Raw genomic sequence first — 12,690 nt, 5'->3', positions numbered from 1 at the left:
ATAGAAAGGGCCAATAAAATTAAGTGATTTAGATGACTGTAACGGCAAAGGTAATTAAATACCTTAAACAAAGTATTATCGTTATGAAATCTAAGACACACAGAGGAGAGGGTAAAAATTGTTTCTAAACCAAATTTAAAATTTGAAAATAATACAAAAAGATAAACGTGATCTTAACCTATATTAAAACTTGGTACATAATAAGGAGCTCAAGACATGTTAATTTCCTTGCTCTCCCAGAGCCCTCCCCTCCAAAAATGTGGAAAAACAGAGAGAAACAAAGGAGATATAGAAAAAAAAAAAAACCCTAGATTTTACAAACATTAAAGACAAAAACATTGGAAAACAGAAAGCAATTTAATGGATAAACTGAAGCAAGAGTTGGTTTTTTTGCATTACCAAAAGTATTTGGCCCCCCCGTATAACTTAGCTAAAAGAGAGAGAAACCAAATTTAAAAATCTAAAATAAATCTATAACTAACATGAAAAAGTAATTAAAGACTGTCATATGCAATTTGTACACTAATTTTTAAACCTAAGTGAAAATTCCGAACATAAAATAAACACAGGAAATAGAAAACAAAATTTGAGAGTTGTTCTATTATTTCACGTCTCAGAAAACCTTTCCCTCCCTGTTGGTTTGAGATACAGTCAGTTCCATTGTCTTCTCTTTGTAATGTACATTGATTCTGGCCTTTACCCAATCAGGCGGAAACATCAGCCTTTTACAAAGTACTGCTTGGCTCTCCCAAGGTTTTGGGGGTCCCTAGAAGGTACTTCCAGGAAGTTGACATCAGTCCAAGTTGTCGTTTCCGTTGCTTGTTGCCAGGCTCTGCTGATGATCTTGCCCTTCCAAGGTGCAGACCTTCTCAGAGCTCGTGATGTTATGAGAAGCTGGCCTCCCTGGTGAATGGCGGCTCTCCTCCACTTGAGTGATGGTCTGTCGAAGGGGTCCCGTGGTATGTCATCTGGGTGCAGAGGTGTCCCAGAGTTTACTAGGGTCTCTCTTTTCGTTTACGCACAACTTTCTTCCCTTGGGGCACAAACGATTTGGTTTGCTTGAGACTCCCAGACAAGAAAAAAAGTTAAAGGAGTTCGTCATCACCAAGCCAGTATTACAGGAAATGTTAGAGGGACTTCTTCGAGACAAATGTCATATGTGGAATCTAGAGAACAGGACAAACAACAACAGAAACAAGTTCATAGATACAGAGAGCATTTTGATGGTTGCCAAATTGGAGGGTAGGGAGATGGGTGAAGGGGGGAGGGGATTGAGAGGTACAAATCGGTAGTTACGAAATAGTCATGGGGATGTAGAGTACAGCATGGGGAATATGGTCAGAAGTATTATGATAACTATGTATAGTGTCAGGTGGGTACTGGATTTATCAGAGTGATCACTTCATAAGTTATATAAATGTCTCGTCACTGTGGTACACCTGAAACCAATATAACATTGTATTTCAACTATAATTGAAAAGGTACATGTAAGAATTTTAAAAAAGGCAAGGATGAGAGGTGAGAGTGCCTTGTAAACACCACACACAGAGGAAACCATTCTTTATTAAAGTCGCCAACAAACTCCTCAATGCCAAACCCGCTCAACAGTTTATAGCATTAACGCACTTGATTTCTTTGCAATATTTAAATCTGTAAGACACCTGCTTCCTCCTGAAACTCTCTCCTTGCTTAGCTTCTCCGATATTGTTCTGTCGCCCGACCTGTCCCTCCTCACTCTCTCAGGCTCCTCACAAGTTCGTCCACTCCTACCAACCCACCCCTCGATAAATATTTGCCGAATGAATTAAATGAGCATCGACGATCGGAAACGTTTGTAATAAGACATATGCACCCTTTCTTTATTACTTTTTTCCAAATCTGTCACCCCAAGTTTTTGCATCAACACTTACGCTCTTTGTCCCGGGGAGATAATCAATTTTTTTTCTTTGCTAGAAGAGGAATCCCAGGTGTGGAAGTCAAGTCATGCATCTAAAGCCACCAAGTGAGTTAAAATCAAAGATCCAGTGACATGTATATAAGCTTGACTCTCAGTTCCTAGCTCTGGTCCAAGACAATAGTGCTTCTTCAAATAACAAGTAAATAAAAATTCCCAGGGAAGTGACAAAATGCCAGCAGGCATTGTTTCTTGTCATTTCCTTGTTTCTGTTTTAATTTACTTGTTTGTTTGTTCTGTGACAAAGAAGTTAAGAAAACCCACATACAACACGCATACTTCTATCTTGCTCATTTCCTTCTCTTCCACCTCGAATAATATTTTTAGAGTTTTGAAAAGTAGTTTTCATTGAAATAGGTTTAACCTAGTGCATTTATAACAAAAATTATTCATTTGAATGATATTTTATTGAATTATAGTCATATAAATTTATTTGAATTATAAGTTTACAATATAACAAACTTATTGATCTGAATATGTTTAGCTTACTTAATATATAATACGACATTGGATTATTTCACTGTAAATATCCAGCCTACTCTGTTTTGAAAAACATGAACTGCCCATTTGATTGACCCTCCAGAAGTTGCTTGAGTGAATTATTTTAGTGCTATATGGATTGGTTTTTAAGATTTAGTCTTTTGGAGTGTGAAAAAAAAACCTAATAAAAATGAGACGTGATGGCGCTATAATTTGAAAACAGGCCTCGAGGCCCCACGGGATCGACGCCCACCACCACTCCTTACCTCTCTGGCCTTTTCTCCTCTCCTGCCCTCACGGGCACTGCTCTTCCTCGCTGTCCCTTCTATGTCCAGGCCTCTCCCACATGGGCTGAGGACCTTCACATGGGCTGGTCCCTCTCCCTGGAATGATCTTTACCCAAAAATCCTCATGACCCACAGCCTTGCCTCTAGTAAACCTTGCCTCGAACGTCCGCCTTCTCGACAAGGCCTGCTCTGACTGCCCTGCTTAGAAGCGGCCCTGCTCCCCGCTCCCCGGGCACGTCCGACTCTGCTTTGCTTTTCTCTAAGGCATTTCTCATCTTCGAACGTTCTATGCAACATTGATGTTCATGTCCGTTTTGCGGGTTTAGCATTTACTGTGAAGGGACTTTAAGCAGAACCCAAGGCTCACTCCCCCTCCCGAGAAAGGGGTGACAGGCATCAGCACCTGCTTCCTCTGCTCAAGAAGGATCAGCCAAGAAGGAAGGAGGATGCATCAGGCTCGGGACTCCAACCTGCCAAAGGAGTAGGTTCTTGGCATTTTCGGAGTAGGCATTGAGGCTATGACTTGCTCAGGGCTGTGACACCGTGGACGTCACACCCCTTTCAAGCAGAATGGGCTGCTGAATCGCTAGTGACACCCAGGCTTTAGCGAAAAACCTAACTGAACAGAGAGTGTGAGCCTTGAACAGCAGGACCTCTCTGGGGAGCCTGCATTCATGGCCACTCCCAGGCGCTCCTGTCTTTGGGAGGAAGGAGAGACAGGCGGGGTCATTTTCCGTGGTCTCCTCGCATCACCAGACTCACAAAAAGACAAATATATACCTCTGCCTACTTTCTGGAAGAAATGATAATCAGAGGAAGAGGAGGGGATCGCAACCTGGATAATCTAAAAATTATTAAGATGGGATCACATAACTAAACTTGGTACTTTTGCTTGAGAGGTACACAATAGGAAGATATATAATATTCAATAAATGGTACTGCAACATTTGGAAAAGATAATATTTTACCCCCCTAAACTTATACCTTATACCTTGCACTGGAATAAATTCCAATAAAACGTGAAATGGAAAAACAAAAAAGTAACATAATAAAATATAAATTAATATTCATTTCTTATTAGAACGAAGTAAGCTGTTCCCAGTATGTCACTAAAGGTAGAAAAGAATAAATTTCAAAGATCTCACTCCACGCAGAATTTAATCATTGATGCAGAAAAAGACATACACAGAGTTAAAAACAAAGCGAATCAAGAAACATATTCAAAGGCCTAATTTCCTTCACATATAAAGATCTTGCACAAATCAATAAGGAAACAGAATGTTTAAAAGCAAGAAAACAGTCTGAGGAAATGAGCGAGCTATCCATGTTAAAAAGAAGCCAGAAAGAAACAAAGAACAATCTAGCTTGACAAATGTCTAGTGCTGGTGAACGTTGCAGGAAATCGATCTTAATTTAAATTCTTTTGGTGGGAGTGTAAATTGGTACACATTTTTAGAGACGGTGTGGCATTTCCTTGTTTCTGTTTTAAAATGGATATGCTCTGTGATATTGCAATTCTATATCTAGCAAAGCATGCTATGGATATCTCATATACATAATCAAATATGTGTTTATAAGGATGCTCATTGTTGCTTTGATGGAAAAGCTGAAACCTGGACAACCTAAATGTCCATCAACAGTGGACTGATTCAATACGCAATACTGTATATTGAGATGATGACATATTACACAACTGTGAAATAGTCCTAAGCAGCTGTACACGACTGATTTGGAAAAAGTAGCCCTGATAGTTCATTGAACAGAAAAAGTAAGCTGTAGAACAGTGAGAATAAAAAATTACACTTGTGGGCAAAAGGGAAAAAAAAGATCTCTATGAATGCCGTGGGATAACCCTTTGAAGTGTCTCCTAATGAGTCAGTCCCCTCTCTGGCCTCCAGCCACAACCGGGCCTGCCACCGCCTGTCCTCCCGCCCCCACCATGGTCAGAAGCCAGGGCAGCCCCAGGCCTCAGGGGAGCAGGGCCACAGTTGAACAGAGAACAAAAGAATCAGTTCTCAGCTTTTTAGTTTCAAAATTGACTTGTAACTCCTGGCCGAGACAATAGGTTAAACAATAGCTTTGAAAGGAAAGAATGTTGATATAAGAGCCAGTTTTCCCGCTTTAAACTTGGTAAAAATATTCCAGGAGAGAAAGGCGAGGTGCCAGGCAGATGGGCCCGGGGCAGCTGTGCTGGCTGGGACCCAAGGAGGAGCCTTGGTATTTCGTAAAGAGTCAACAGCCAGCTGAGACCTCTGGGCTGCCAAGATGCAACTCCATCAGCAGATGCAGCTCCAGCCACTCGGCCTGCACCAGACGCCACCACGGAGGGCTGACGGGTGGCCAGAGCTAGGTGTGGTGGTGAGCACTGCAGTGGATGCTGCGCGATCAGATCCGCCCCCTGGCTGGCCACCCCGTCCACAGCGCCTTTGGGCCATCCTTCTGGCATCTAAGACAGCCACCCAGGGCAGATGCGCTCAGAGGAAGCTCCTAAGTTGACTGAGGAAACCCCGGTTCCTTCGAACTGACAAACACTACTTTTTATGCCACTTGACAGAACTGGTGCTCAAAATAGAGATTAAGGTGTTATTTTTAAAGAGTTACATTTTTGCACTCCTGAATGTGGTGTTCTGAAGTTAATCAAGCCTGCTATGTATGGATATATGCTTATTTATAAACAGAGGGATTCAGGAAGCTATTTCAGACATTTAAAAAGGGACATCTCCAGGTAGTAGGGACGGGATGGGGTATTAGGGACTTCTGACTTCTGCATTTGTTGAAGTTTGGGGCATGTGTTAATTTTATAATAATTCTCGAAGACCCTCTCCGTAAGGAGCTCAGAGTGTATGACATCAGGCACGCAGACGGAGAAATGCCTGCAGGGGAGCGTGGTGTAGGCTGCAATAAAACGTCCAAAGGAACGCGAATGAGACAGGACAAATGTTCCCTCGGAGATGACTGTGCGAGGGCTCAGGCGAACCGTTGAGGACGCCAAGACGCTCAGCAGGTGCAGCGTCCACCGAGAGCTCTCCCCGTTTGGATAGTTCCAGATCTCGCCTGAGGACCTGGACTGTGAGGACAGGGTGAGCTGAGAATTAAATTGTTGACCTAGATTCAGAAAGCAAAGAAACCGACATCTGAGCCGTCCAAGTGTATCAATTCTCTCACTCTTTTCTATTAATCCTGCAAAAATCTGCAAATGCAACTTTCATTTTTTTAAAGGATTAATTTCTTAGAGTAGTTTTAGGTTCCCAGCAAACTTGCGGGGGAGATAAGAGATTCCCACATGCCCCTGGCCCTGCACACGCACAGCCTCCCAATGACCCGCCCCCGCCAGAGGGGTATGTTTGTCACACGTGACGAGCCTGCACTGACACATTGTGAAGGCCCACCGTCCAGTTTACCTCAGGGCTCACGCTCGGTGTTGTACCTTCTGTGGGTTTGGACAAACACGTAATGTGTCTATCACGAAAGTATCGTTCACACACAGTTTTTTCACCAAATGTAATTTCGAAAAAATTTTGATTGGAAAGAGCTTTGCAAATGAGTGCCAAAAAAATTGATCAGGATCCTTGAAGGATGTTTCGCCATGTGAGTTCCCCAGGGTGGTACGTGCGAGAGTGTGAAGGACACGTGTCCTCAAGTGCGGCTTGAACTTACACAGTCTACATCGTGCCTCCTCCTAGAGAGCTGAGTGGAGGGGCCAGGAAGAACACTTTGAACCATGGTAGGAAAGGCCGTTTTTATTACCATTTCTATTGTTATCACCATCGCCAGTATTCTGCTTATGGACAGCAGCGGAAGCCACGACATGGGAGCCTGAGGATTCCAGGCCACTAGGAGGCCACGGAGGACAGAGGGCTCACAGGGAGCCAGGCGCCGGGCCTGCCGTCATTACGAGGGCTCAGGTTTTACTCTGAGTGGAACGAGAAGCCCAGGGCGGGTCAGTTGTGCAGATACAATTCAGAAGTTAAAAGCATCATCGGGCTGCTAGGACCTGAGCCCACTGTCAGGGGCAAGGGCAGAAACAGGGCCTCGTTAGAGGCCAGTGCGACACCACACACACACACAGGCTCTGTGCAGGGCTAAGGGGCCCTCGCCTGCGCCTGCCCCCAGGTGCCAAGGCGAGCTGCATTGTCATTATAATGTAGCCTCTCCAAATAAAAAGGGTCAGGGTGATGAGCCCACTGCCCGTTCGCAATAAAATAATTTCTTTGGGTTGGTGATTAGCGAAGGCTGGAGGCAGCAGGCCGGCGAGGGGTCGTTATGGCAGCAGGGACGAGCGAATCGGGAAGGGACGGTGGCCTCGGACGATGTGGCGGAGACAGAGGAGTCTGGGTTTGCACCTATGGATGGGGAGCCGGAGCTCTGGGGCCCTGGCCCGGCTGTGGCCCTGGGCTCACGGTGACATCGTTCCCACAGTGGCACTGCTGCAGGAAGTCCCAGCTGCTCAGGATGGGAGGGTCCTGTCCACCCGCCTGCGCCACCGCTCAGAGGGGACCCGGCAGAAAGCATCTGCCAGCATCGGTCTGCGTGGGCCGCCACCACGGAACGGCACGCACGGGGCGGCTTAAAGGGCACGAATTTCTTTTCTCGCAGTTCGGGAGCCTGGAAGCCCAGGGTGGAGGCGTCGGCAGCTGTGGCTCCCTCGGAGGCCTCTCTCCTTGTCTTGTGGGTGGCTGCATGGCTTCCACGGCCGTGTCCTCATGCGATCGTTTCTCCACATGCACATTGCTCATGCCTATTTGTGTGTCCAAATTCCCTCTTCTTCTAAGAACACCCGTCAGGCTGGGTCAGGGCACACACGCCAACGGCCTCCTTGCAACTTACTCACTCTTTAAGGCCCCACCAACAAATAATCATCGCATCCTGACGTACCAGAGGTTACGGCTTCGCCATATAAACACGAGAGACACAGTTCAGTCCAGAACACAATGATTCTGTATGTTGTTCAGAGCCATACACACACGTAACCAAAAACGAGTTCATACTCTGAAGGGTTAGTATAGAGGAAATACAGAGATGAAATTGAAATGTACTAAAATACATTGAAAAGCAAACAAATTTTGCTTAGCAGTAGGTTCAAGAAAATCTCTTTCCCCAAGGAGTTAAGTCACTGTCAAATCATTTCCAGCCAGTGGTAAGCTGGGTTAATTGTCAAATACTTCAGAAAGATCTAGTCCGAGAGTTTTTAACGGCAGTTATTATCTTAAAAAACAAAACAAAACAAAAAAAATACATTTCTTTGAAATGCTATTATGTTTCTGAAGCACATAAAAGGTTTCCAAAGAGAGCTTTGTGCAACAAGGCAAATTGAACCGAGAGGCATGCATCCGTGGCATGCATCGCTTCTGGAGTGACAGCTGTGGGTAACGTCAGAAAAAATCTCATGATGCTGAGGTAAATTTTCCTGAAGTGGAAGAGGTGAGAGAAGCTTCTGAGGACGGAACACAAAAAGCTCCGAGAGAGAAAGAACAGGAGGGGAAATGGCAAGTTTTAGAACCTCGCAGGTTTCCTACTGTTTATAGCTCACGGATCCGAATATAGCTGTATTTTAAGTTATTTAAACATCCGTTTCGTGTGAAAATCCTTCTCTATAGATCTTCTTTGCCTTAGGGAAATAGCCTAGGAAAGGAAAATCTGGAACCTTATGGATCCCTAAAATGAAACGATTTGTGCCAAGGACACCTGGGTGACTAGATTTTCTGAATATAAACAAAAGAATTTCTGGGGGAAAAAAAAAAAAGAAAGAAAAAAGAGCAGAATGAAAAATATTAAAACGGAAGAAAAATAGGGAAAAATTCATGAAAACGGAGGCACAAGCACCTGGTGTGGCTAATTCTTACTTCTCCTGGGTTACTGCTTTAACCCCGCACTAACCCGCATCAGAGACGAGCGCTCCCATCTCGCTTACTCAAGCTGGATGATGACGGGCCTTTCTCCCGAGGTTAGTTTTCGAATAGCAGGGGACGGTCGAACGTTTGCAGGTTCCTTGGCAGCGGGGGAACTTTTTTTTTTTTTTAACGTGAATCCATTAGACATCTGCCCGTCTTAGAGTCGTAAACGCATCCCGAGTCTGATGAAGCTCTGGATGCACCGAGGACGCGCGGCGAGCATCTCCGGAGCGGGCAGGTGCCCGTGGACCAGGCCTCGTAAATGGCTGCGCGCCAGGGCCTCGCGTCGTTCGCGCGCGGGGCACGCTCTCGTCGGAGCTGTTGCGGAGACATCATCTGTGAAATTCCAGCTGAGGATCCGCCGGTGTGTTTAACGGCCCGTGGACCCGGCCGACTTCGGCTCCGGCTCCCCGACTTCCTCTCGCTGGCGAATGTCCCGAGGCAGCTGAGCTGGTTGGGCCGCAGCGCCTCTTCTCACTCCGTCTTCATCACTCCCGGGAGCTGCGTGCTCATCGCATCCCGGAAAGAACCATCGCTCTGGTTCTGCTCACAGCAGGTCCGTCTCACGGCTCCGATGAGGGGCTTAGTCCCGTAACCACGCTCTGGCGAGCAAGGAAACAAAGTGCCCCCTGCCTTAGCGTCTCACTTGTCCGATTTTCCAAGAACAGTCCACCTTCGCGATGCAGTATGCGCGTTTCGTACCGTCGCAAAGTGAGCTGGCGCTCAGCGAGAGCGGTGTTGGCAAAAGTCTATCCACATCCCATCTCTCTCCCTCCCTATCCCCCCCGCATCTGTCCCTTCTCTCTCCACCCGCACCCACATACCTGCTTTCACACATTTTCCACGTCTATTTTAATCCGGGCCCTATATCCAGGCACAAAAAGATGCACAGATGAACAAGGTAAAGCAGTAATGATAATTCAATACAAAAACGCTACGGCAGACCGGAGACCATTAGAGCACGTGCTAGTTCGGGGCCCCCCACCCACCTGAAGATGTTCGATCTTTAGATCACGGCCTAAGGAAGGCTTTTGAGTGCAGGGAGCTTATTTGGGTGGTCACGCCAGGAGGCAGAGGTGAGGACGTAGGGAGAATGGGAGAAAAACTAACCAAGGCTGTCCATGAACAATGACGACCTCAGGGGCACAGTCCCACTGGGGCCCACCTGAAGACCGGTGTGGAAAGGGCCTCAGATCACCTCGCTGGAGGGTCCACCCACTCCCGTCCCCCATTAACTGGGAGTTAGTTGCCTCTGCTTCTATTAGCTTCCGCCACACGTCCACGTTGCTTCCACAAACAGGCTGACCTGGTTTCTCGTAGATTCAGAGAAAGCTCCAAGGGAGCAAAATGCAGACACTTCACACTTGATTTGGGGAGGGACGAAGCGCCAGAACTGTCCTTGGGTAGGCCGAGACGACGTGGCACAGTGCGTCCCAAGTACCTACTGCAGAGAGAGTCAAGGGCTCTAAGTTGATCTTGCAGAGGAGGAGGTTTCCTAAAGGAAAGTGGGTCTCAGCTGAACCTCAAAGAAAGAGCAGGAGTAAGTGAAGAAGCGGGGGCCTGCTAATGCACGGAGGGGCTCGAACAAAGGGGGAGACCGCACCACTGGAGACGGGCACGCATCTGGGCTGGCTGGGTAATGTGAGAGAAGAGAGGGAGAGAGAGAGAGAGAGAGAAATCCAAGAGGGGTTTAGCAGGCAGACTGATAAGACTCGTTAAGGACAAATAGTGTTTTAATAGGAGTAAAGGGGAGAAAGAAATTTCTGGTTAGGGCGACAGAGTAGGTGGGTACAGAGCGGGTAGGACAGAGACCTATTTGTGGGGTGAGGAACATGATGAGTTTGCTTTGCACTTGAAATGTCTAAGGTGCCTGTAGAACTTACCGGATGCACAAATCTCACAGAGAATTGAATGTTTAAAACTATGAACCCATTAAATAGCTGCCTTTATTTCATTTATGAAAGCACTCGAGTCTATTTAGGATCTGGGTGCGTCTGGCCATAAGGTAACCATCACTGAGCTCAGGGAAGAGGTGAGGGCTAGAAACGTAATCTGTATAAGCCACTGGCAGGGGTTACCCGAGGGTGTAGGTCCAGGTGAGACCATGAAGGGACAGTAGGTAGAATAAGGAGAGAAGAGAGTTGAGGGGCAGGCGGAGAAGGGGAACTCTGTGACGGGTGTTGAGAACCTGGGGTTAGAGGTAGAGAAGGGAAATTATAAGAAAGTAGTAAAATGGAAACCAAAGGAAGAGAAAAAGCCAAAAAGAGAGAGGCCCACAGGGTCAGACACGGCAGGAAGGTCAAGGAGGATAAAGGTGAAAAGTAGCCTTTGGACTTGGTGACAGGGACGTCGTTGGTGATCGCGGCACAGCGAGGAATCGCTATTCCTATTCCGCACCAATGGCTTTATGTCCCCTTTTTCCTTTAATCCTCAAACCCACCCTCTGAGCTGTTACCACCATTTTTGTCTGAGTTTTACAGATGCGGTGTGGGAGGCGCAGAAAGATTATGTCACCAGACTAGGACATGGCAGAACCGAGATTGACGTCTCGGCCATCTGGACCCCAAGCCCAGCACCACACTGTGATACCTCACGATGGCATGACTGCAGGAAGGGTACTTTCCCGTGGAGACAGGAGGGAAGAAGGTGACAAGTGGGTAGAAGCGGATGTTTGCAGCGTGGGAGAGGAGAAAGCTTTTAAAATTCATGTCGGCCTCCGTTTTCTCTTTTAAGATGACTAGTTCCTCTACTGAGACAAGGAAGGGTGACAGGAAGGCATGGTAGGGAGACGGGACAAAGGTAAAACTTTGGAATACTTGGTGAGCGGAAAAAGCAGACGTCTCTCTTTCTGGGACCTCACAGCCCTTTTGCTTTTGAGAACTGTCTCTCCTCCCTCACCCTCTACCCAGCTGAAATTGGATCGGCCTGTGACCATGTCCCCCAAATACGACATAAACGCTTTCGCAGCCTCAGGTCATCCCCGTGGCCCACCTGGTTGACCCAGCCAGGACCCTGTAGCCGGTCCAGCGCAGCCTGAGCCTCACTCTGGCTCCACTAAGGTGAGCGCATCGCCCTTACACCTGGGGCCTGGAATGTTTCAGATGACGGAGCAGCTCGTCTCATCTGTGAACTCCACACACACCTCCCTATGCCGCCCCTGCTAGCTGGTCCCGCCCAGAACCTAGGTGACACGTGACGGGCTACACGCACATGGCATTTTCCCGCGATGGTGGCACAGCTACAGTGGGGTGGCAGTGCCCTGTTACGATTTGATTTAACCTTCTGAAAACTATCTCTCCTTGGGTATAAAGATTGTGAAACATGAAAGCCTGGAGACGTTGGTGGCTGTGGGGTTTCAAGGGGATCCATATATAAAACACTTGATGTATATATATTGATATTTATATGGACATATATATAGATAGCTATATCTCCAACCAAGCTCAGAACCAATTGAGAAATAGATGTGGAAATAGGCAACAAGATGTTCCATTTATTGCTGATCAAAGTCGGCCTGGAGATCCCAGGAGAGTGTATAATTCACGGGCCTGCTTATGTTCCGTCCCTGAATTAAACAGAATTACCCACCTAGTCACAGCTGCACAAGAGCTGGCTCCCCCCCTCACCCCCATGGGTGTCTGACCCTTTAAAACTTATTGCTTGGAGGAGCGGAAAATGTGTGTAGCTGCAGGCTGACTGATGCCAAAAAGAAAGGAAGAAGGATGCTGAGCCACGCGCATTCGATCCCTTCCCCAGGGTAAAAGGCCCTCGTGCTAGGCGGAGCCTGGGGAGTGGACTGCAGGGGGTGGGGCAGTTACTTAATAGCCCCGCCTGCACCTGGAAAACAAGAAGGGCGAGGGGCCCCGTCCGCAACCTCGGTACTGTCTTTCAAGGTGCACCAGAGAAGCAGAGGAAACTGCCTGCAGGAAGGAGAAACAGAAAATCAGAGAGAGAAACACAGCAGATGTGAGATGGAGACAGTCCTGTTAGCGTTTGAGCCTCTGGTCCAGCTGTTCCTCCTGGCTGCCCAGTAGGAGCTACAATAAGAGACAGAGGAGGCAGAGAAGATCTGAAGAGG

The 12,690-nt window shown here is 47.1% G+C and overlaps 1 long non-coding RNA gene across 2 annotated transcripts in view; it reads right to left on the bottom strand.

The window, feature by feature from the left end:
• Positions 1 to 338: 338 nt before the first annotated feature.
• Positions 339 to 12,690, bottom strand: part of LOC107195869 — a 49,431-nt gene continuing 37,079 nt past the window's right edge. For both annotated transcript variants that reach the window (XR_003047225.1, XR_003047227.1), the window contains one exon: positions 339 to 1,166. This is a non-coding gene — a long non-coding RNA (uncharacterized LOC107195869). The remainder of the gene's footprint in view (positions 1,167 to 12,690) is intronic.

This window comes from Pteropus alecto, unplaced genomic scaffold (assembly GCF_000325575.1).
Source record: "Pteropus alecto unplaced genomic scaffold, ASM32557v1 scaffold35, whole genome shotgun sequence".
Classification (NCBI taxonomy): Eukaryota; Metazoa; Chordata; class Mammalia; order Chiroptera; family Pteropodidae; genus Pteropus; species Pteropus alecto.
The sequence above is the reverse complement of the archived record's forward strand: the minus strand, read 5'-3'. Positions and strand labels throughout refer to the sequence as shown.